This window comes from Zalophus californianus, chromosome 10 (assembly GCF_009762305.2).
Source record: "Zalophus californianus isolate mZalCal1 chromosome 10, mZalCal1.pri.v2, whole genome shotgun sequence".
Classification (NCBI taxonomy): Eukaryota; Metazoa; Chordata; class Mammalia; order Carnivora; family Otariidae; genus Zalophus; species Zalophus californianus.
Genome location: NC_045604.1, coordinates 29,902,668 through 29,911,083, shown reverse-complemented (window position 1 = coordinate 29,911,083; position 8,416 = coordinate 29,902,668).

Below are 8,416 nucleotides of genomic sequence, written 5' to 3'. Positions count from 1 at the left end.
CCTGAGAATGGTATTATTTTAGCAGCCTCTTCATATTTTCACCAATTTGTAATCCTCAATGCACTTTTAAAAAAATTATTGTAAAATGTATTTTCTTATAAAGTGGTCATTCACTACCATAGACCTCTCTGTTGCCTTTTTGGTCTTAAGTTATTAAAAAAAAAAAAAATCTCCAAAATAAACCCTTTGGTAGTCTTCTGTCTTCCCTATGTCTACTTTTCCTTCATAAAACTTGTCCACTTTTCCTCGGATAAAGTGTTTTCAAACAGGAACAAATCTACAGACAAGTGCTTCCCAAAGTGTAGTTCTTAGAACACAGGTCCTACGAGATCCTCCCTGGAAAGAAAGTTGACCAGTACATTTGGGGAAGGCCTCACAGTCTTCCCATCCAAGGTTTACAAATCACATTAAGTCTTACCATCAAGAAACCTGCTGAACTTGGCTTAGCCCGGCATTTCTCAAATTTATTTGCATAACCCTTTTCCAAACAAGGCTTATTAATAGGCTGCGGAACTTTTATTTCTAGGGTTACACTTTGGGAATTAGTGATTTAGACCATCTAATATATGGAATAATTATAGGTCAGATAAAACTGAGGTAAGTCAAGCTGCAGCATAAGAATTTTTTTAAAGAGGAATCTGAACTTAATTGCTATTTGTGAATTTCATAAATCCACTGTGTTAAAAAAATAATGATGCCTTAAATACGTAGGTGATTAGAGGCTGTGTGAGAACCCTGAAACTGCACAGAATACGAAGGTTCCAGACATATCCCTTTTATATCCCATGGGAACTATAATCCAAAGTGTGATAGATTCTGTATTTGTTGAGTCAGCCTCTCCATCCGTCCCAATACACTGGGAATATTTAAAAATAGTCCCCATAGAGATAGACTCCTGCGGTGCTCTTAGAAGTGAATTCAGTGCTCAGGAGAAAGGGCCACCCAGTCCAAACCTGTTCTATGGCTTGAGCCCCCCCCTTTGCCTCCCAAAGATAACCATGCACCCCAATAGGATCTATGCTACCAGAAGATCTGCATGGTTGACAAGCCTTTTGTGAATTTTCTATCCCTTATGGTAGAGCTATCAGACAAAAACACACAAACATCCTTGAGAACGAGACAAACTAGCAGCCTAAAGGCCCTGCAAACTGTGGCCCATCTGGACCAATTGGTGTTCAATGAAAACTTTTCATAAAAGGAATCCGGGGGCACCTGGGTGGCACAGTCTAAGTACCCACCTCTTGGTTTCCACTCAGTTCGTTATCTCAGGGTGATGAGATCAACCCCCCGCCCCCCCACCCCCAGCCAGCTTCAGGTGCCACACTCAGGGCTGAGTCTGCTTAAAACTCTCTCTTCCTCACCCTCTGCCACCTCCTGTCCGTGCTTGCGCGCGCTCTCTCTCTCTAAAATAGATAAACAAGTCTTTTATTTTTTAAATATTTTATTTATTTGCTTGACAGAGAGAGAGCGAGGGACAACAAGCAGAGGCAGGGGTAGAGGGGTGGGGTAGAGGGTGGGTAATGACAGAGGGAGAGGAAGCAGGCTCCCCGCTGAGCAGGGAGCCCAATGCCAGGCTCCATCCCGGGGCCCCCCGGGATCATGACACCGGCTGAAGGCAGTGGCTCAACCGACCGAGCCACCCAGGTGCCCCAAATAAAGAAGTCTTTAAAAAAAAAAAAGGACCTCCAGGTGTGTCAAGCACTTGGGCTAATAGGAAGTGGGGAACATACAAATGAAAGGGGTTGCATCTAGTCCTTCTCAATCAGATATTCTCCAGAAAGTGAAAGAGAAGCATTTACATTAAAACACTTAACAAAGTGCCCTTTTATACCCCTACGGATCCATGGATCCCAAATAGCACTGTCCTCCCCACATTCACATATTGAGGCACAAAAGGTAACATGAATATAACTAAGAAATTATGCATTACATTTGTCTTGTAATCTTCACAACACTTAGTAGAAAACTAGGCAAAAAAATAGATGCTCCATAAAAACTAATCAATTGATTAATTAATTGACCAACTAATGGCCCTTTCAAAATCACTTATTTTCTGAGAGAAGCTGGACTTATACCCTGAACACTTAGTTCTTGTTTAACTGCAGGAGATTATTTTCTATTTCAAGGGAGACTCACAGTTTAAACTGGACTGTGAAAAATGAATCAACACAGGCTGGCAAATATTTCTTAAGTTCTATTCCACCCACAAAATTTGCATTATGTCTGTTGATATTTGTCAAATGCCACCAGGCCCTTTCTGTCATCTTCTCTCACACAAAACAGCCTGGAACTGGGCATATCTGCTCTCTGTTGCCTAATAATTATGAATTTTATGGAAACTTTTTGAGGCAATAGAAATAATAGGCAAAATATATTTCATCTAAGCCCATCAAATGATTGCTTTTTAAGGTCTGATGCTTGACTTGTTGAAGATAGAAACACAAGCTTAATTTCATCACTAAGAATTACTAGGATTGCATAACATAAACACATGGCTCTACCCTGAGAAATTTCACTGTAATCAGCCACATTAGCACCCAGAATCTGCTACTTAAAATGCTTATATTTGAATCGACTAGATATGTTTAAAGTAGAGAAATTATCCAGTGTGCCTCTGGTTAAGAATTTGTAGCAAACATCGTGCTTCTCATACTTTCACAGAAAATGAAAGTGATAATTATCAAAATAAAAATCAGAATCTGCATGTGTCAGACAACTTCCCCCTTTTCTGTTATTTTCAACCCCCCATGGAGTAGAAGAACTGAAAGTGATCTTTTGGTGTTGGCTCAAAGAAACTATGTTTCCGTTCACACAAAGTAATTTCTTTTTTTAAAAAATTTTTTATTTATTTTTAAAATAATCTCTACACCCGACGTGGAGCTCGAACTCATGATCAAGGGTGGCATACTCCACTAATTGAGCTTGCAAGGTACCCCAGTAATTTCTTAAGGCAGTTTGTATAGTATATAAACAATGACACTATGGAGTAAAATAAAGTACTAATCACAGGTGGGGAGAGTATATTCTATTTAAAGTATGTGCTTTTGATTCAATCAATGATCAAGTTGTGTGCCTTTCTGGCATGGGACTCGAACAAAAGGATACTACATGATGTCTTTCAATGTTATGTGACCTTAAAGGCCAGGGTGGTTTGAGGGGACACATCCCCACAATCTGTCCAAGCCAAAACAAGGTTACTGATGGGCTTTCACATCCTTACATTTTACCCTTGAAAGTTCTGTCTGGTCAGGAAAATGGGACAGCTACAGGCTGGTGTTTATGCTGCCACCTCTTGGCCTTATGAGGAAACACATCACAGGAAGAGGGTAGGAGAACTCTGTTGCATGTTGTCTTTCTGTTAGGGTCAGTTAAATGCTTCTTAAATGCTGGGAGGGGCACTCACAGACCCTTTGGAGCATATTACAAAATCCCTGGACTCCCCTCCCTGGAAAAAGCACATATGCAAAAAACTTTTGTAGACAAATCTGGACAACCTGAAGCCCATCCGTGTATCCCTTTCTAGACTACACATTCAGTAGAGCAACTCATTTTTTTTGTGCCAGGACAAAAATTCTGTAAAATGGGAGAAAGTGAGCACTCTGAGAGGATGATTAGAACGCAAGATTCAGAAGAAAAAATTTGACATCAAATGATTTTTAGGTCAAAACTGGTAGGTAGTGTGAAAAAGAAAAAAAATAAATAAACTTTTCCCTGCAGCCGAGGATGTTTGGATTCCATTTCAAAGTTAATCAATGGGAAGGACTCGCTGGGAATTTTGGGGGCTATAGCCAACAGAAACATTATGCTTTTGGCACTCCAATGTTGATATCTTAAATCCTCCCCCAGCTGAGTTTTGGATCAGATGATGTAGTCTGGTGCATGTAGTCTATTTATTTATTTAGTTTTTAGAAATGTCTTCTGTGTTTCTATGAATATTTCTGCCGCACAAGTTGCCGAGTAGTCAGCTGCCTCTCAGTTGTTTTGAACATTTCCCAGTGCCCTCCAGATCTGGAGGCCTCCCCGATCCTTCTCAAAATGAAGCCATTGTCCCATTTCCTACCTAGGGAAGAGAGACTGGCCGAGTCCTTAGCGCATCTGAGAAGCTGCTGGAACTAATCTACCCAGTCTTGCTCCCTAATGGAGTGATTGGCAGACACCTAAAGAGATATCGATTGGGCCAGTCAGTCCAACACACTGGTTTTCTTACCTGTCAGTGTGACCAAGGTATTAACCCGGAACACTCAGAACCCTATACACTTTCCCTCCGTGAAATTAACACTCCCTTTATGAGTTCCCCTTGTCTCTGCAGCATACTTAGGCCGTAAAGCTGTTTTTCACATCTGTGGTGGCAGAACCTGATCGCTCAGTCCATCTAGAGGAACAAGAAGTTCTCCCATTCCACTTTTTGTTCTCACTGGGTTTGATTTTTATCTTTGCATTGTTACTCTCACATAGCATGCTATTCCACCAACATGCAATTTTTTATCTTGAAAAATAAATGCTCATTATTTTATGGGGGGAGAAGATTCCCCAATGCACTTCAAGCGTTACTAACCAGCTCACGGCAATTTGACAGACTCCTGACTGCTGAAGCAGGGAGCCCTAATAGTGGGGATGCTGCCCATCTCCCGGTCGCTTCAGGAGTTCTTAGGTTTTATTAATGTAATAAAATGTAGCTTTTACAGTTATCTACAGTATGTGATTACAAATGCATGTTATTGATATATCAGTGTGATGCTTGAGTTTCTTTTCCATTAATAGAAACTCTGCATTTTATACATTAATTATACAAAGAATTAATGATGGCTTATACAAGTCTGTCTACAAGTAGACATTTTAGAAGCAATTATACTCATAGCAGAGTAGTCCTCTCTTTAGTAACAGGCTTTGTTCCAAAAGATGATTTTAAATGCATTTGTTCATAAACATAAAGTGGTGCTCTACAAGGAATAAAATGAACTCGCTCATATAAAACTCAGTGTCATAAGAGAACAGTTGTTGCCATGTTGAACATGGCATCAGTTCTTGTAACATTTCATCGGAAGATATTTACATTTTGACTTTATTCTTTGTATCTCTAAAAAAGGTGGTAACAAAGACTCCAAGCTCAATTTGTCCAGAATGAAACCACCATGGTCTCCTGCCAGTGTTCCTATCTCAGGGGATGGCCGCACCATCATCTAGCTCCAAAAACCAAGACCCGGAGGGTCATTCCTCATCTCCTTTCTAATCCCTTACCAAGCTTAGTTGATGTTGCTTCTTAAAAGTATCTGTGGGGTCTGTTCACCTCCCCACACCCACTGTCACACCCTGATTTAAGCTGCATCATATCTTACCTGGGACCCTGCAATGGTCCCCACATCCATGTCCAGTCCATTTCAAACCCATCTTCCATGTTGGAGCAAGAAGATTATATGAAACTCAAATCATGTCTCCCTCTCCCCAGTGAAAACACTTAAATTCTTTTTATTGATCTTGAGATAAACAACAAACTCCTTTCCAACAAAATCCTTGTCTACCCCATCTAAAATTGTATTTCTCCTTTTATTTTCATCAGAGTCATCTGCCTTTCCTTAGTAGACCTTTAAACTTGCTGGCTGTTTCTGCCCTTGGAGGTCATGACAAGGTTGAAATGTTACATAACCATGACACACAACACCTCTAAAAGTCATCGACCTTAAGACTCTAGTCTGGATTTCTTAAACTAGGTAACAGGAGTAGCTGAAATTGCAATAAGAATTTTTGGTTTACTGGGGCGCCTGGGTGGCTCAGTCGTTAAGTGTCTGCCTTCGGCTCACGTCATGATCCCAGGGTCCTGGGTTCGAGGCCCACATCGGGCTCCCTGCTCGGTGGGGAGTTTGCTTCTCCCTCTCCCACTCCCCCTGCTTGTGTTCCCTCTCTCGCTGTGTCTCTCTCTGTCAAATAAATAAAATCTTAAAAAAAAAAAAAGAATTTTTGGTTTACTGAAGGTAAATAAACTTCTAGAACACTTCCATTCACAAAAGTGGAATGGACCTCATCAGGTTCATGCAATGTGAAGGGAAAAAGAGGTTGACATCCTTAGTTTAGAATTGGGAAGATGGAAGAGGAGGCCCCCCTGGGGGCCGTGTGCCAGCCACCATGCTGCCTATCTACCTGTGAGTAGGTTATTTCATTTTTAATTCACCTACAAGCCCAGCTACCTCCATCTTAGCTTCATCTGACAGACTAAAAACTTGATGCTAAGAAAGTTCGTGTCCTTTGTTAAAGGTACCACAGCTATTCTCCAGCATAATTAATATCTGAACCCCAGGCTGACATTCAAGTGCACGCTTCTTCATCAGAGAGAATGCCACCGTGGAAACTGTCCCCTCATCTATTCCAAAAGGTAGCTCTGCACAATGGAACGACCTCCAGATCCTTTACCCTCTGTGTGCTGTTAACTTGTAAATTTTCCATCCATTCTTCCCTTCTCTCCTATCTTCCAGAGTACTAAAATTGATCTTATCTCTAATTTTTGTTACCTTTCCTCTCACCTCACCTCCTTTTTCTCACCTCTAATTTTTGTTACCTACAGTCACCTTCTTTCCCAGCCTTGTTCTTTTTCCGGTGACCTTCACAGGCCTAGGACACGTTTCCCAGGGTGTGGCTACCCAGCCCTCTAGAAGTGTGTGGCACACTCTCTGACCCTTCCCAGGATGTCCAGGGCCCCTCTTGGATCTCAATATTTGACAGAAAAACCATGAGTGAAACACATGTGGAAATTTGGTTTGAATTGCTGATACCTATATAGTTAATACTTAACAACATTCATTCTCAGGAGTTGAGCTTAGACCGATGATGACAAATGACACCAATGTAATGACCACAGTATTTCACTGTCCTGTTTAAAGATATTATTTAGCCAAGTCAAGGTTAAAACCACGTCATGGAACAAATTAAGGGGTGATATTACAGGACCTCCATGAGGATTGGCATATACCACAACTGCTAAGAAACATCTATTCATATTCATCTAAATTGAAAATTTTTTTCTTTGTTGCAGCTTTAAAATGTCTCAGGAGAGATTATTTAAGGGTGGCTCAGTCGTTAAGCGGCTGCCTTCAGCTCAGGTCATGGTCCCAGTGTCCTGGGATCGAGCCCCGCATCAGGCTCCCTGCTCCACAGGAAGCCTGCTTCTCCCTCTTCCACTCCCCCTGCTTGTGTTCCCTCTCTCGCTGTGTCTCTCTCTGTCAAATAAATAAATAAAATCTTAAAAAAAAAAAACTGCTTCAGAACTTTTAGCCAAGGGACACCTGGGTGGCTCAGATGGTTAAGCATCTGCCTTTGGCTCAGGTCATGATCCCAGGGTCTCCTGAGCCCCACTTTGGGTTCCCTGCTCAGGGGGGGTCTGTTTCTTCCTCTTCCTCTGCCCGCCCCTCTGCTTGTACTCTCTCTCTCTCTCAAATGAATAAATAAAATTAAAAAATAAAAAAACCTTTTAGCCAATACAATTTTTACTTTTTCAATTTACTTAAAAAATTTTTTTAAGATTTTATTTATTTATTTCGAGAGAGAGTAAGAGAGAGAGAGAGCCCGAGGGTGATGGTCAGTGGGAGAGGGAGAAGCAGGCTCCCCACCGGGCAACGAGCCCGATATGGGACTCATCCCGGGACCCTAGGATCATGACCTGAGCTGAAGGCAGCCACTTAACCGACTAAGCCACCCGGACGCCCCTCAATTTACTTTTAAAATTTCTGATGACAGAAACTAAAATGAGGACAACAACCTTTTTCGTGACTAAAAAGAGAATCCCAGAAGAGTCTGACCAGTTGTAGCCCTATGCTACTATGTCAATCACATTTGTCAAGGGAAAAAAAGCTCATTGAAATCTTTTTAAAAAGAAGCCATGGTTAGAAGGCTCCCTGATGTGAGCCTCGCCCTGATTTTGTATTGTACTGTGCATGCTGGAGAAAGCGAGGCAGCTTTTGCATCCTGGGTTTTAAAGGGAAAGAATGTGAAAAGAGAAAAGTTTATTCTGAGATGAACAGGGAGCGCTAGTTAACCTGCACTCTCTGCAATCATTCTGTATTTGGAATGAAGGGCAAGTAGGCACTGTGCTTTTAAGAGCTTCACAATCTCACATCTGGCGACACAGGATGTTTGCAAATTCCGGGAGGGGAGGGTTGCTGTACTCAGCCCACACCCTCTGCTGACGATCAACACCATGTATTAGTTGTGATTTCTTCTAATTAATACATAACCACAGAAGGTGAAAGAAATGACTTCACAATCGGGCATGTCGCCTCAATTTTCAAATTCCTTTAGGTTGAAAGCGTTCACCAGCAAGGCTTCCGGCACCCTGACATATTTATTCTTCCTCTTCAGATTCAAACCACTCCAAAAGGCGAATAAAAAATACAGCAAAAGCAGCCGCTTGTCTACAGTATTTACATGC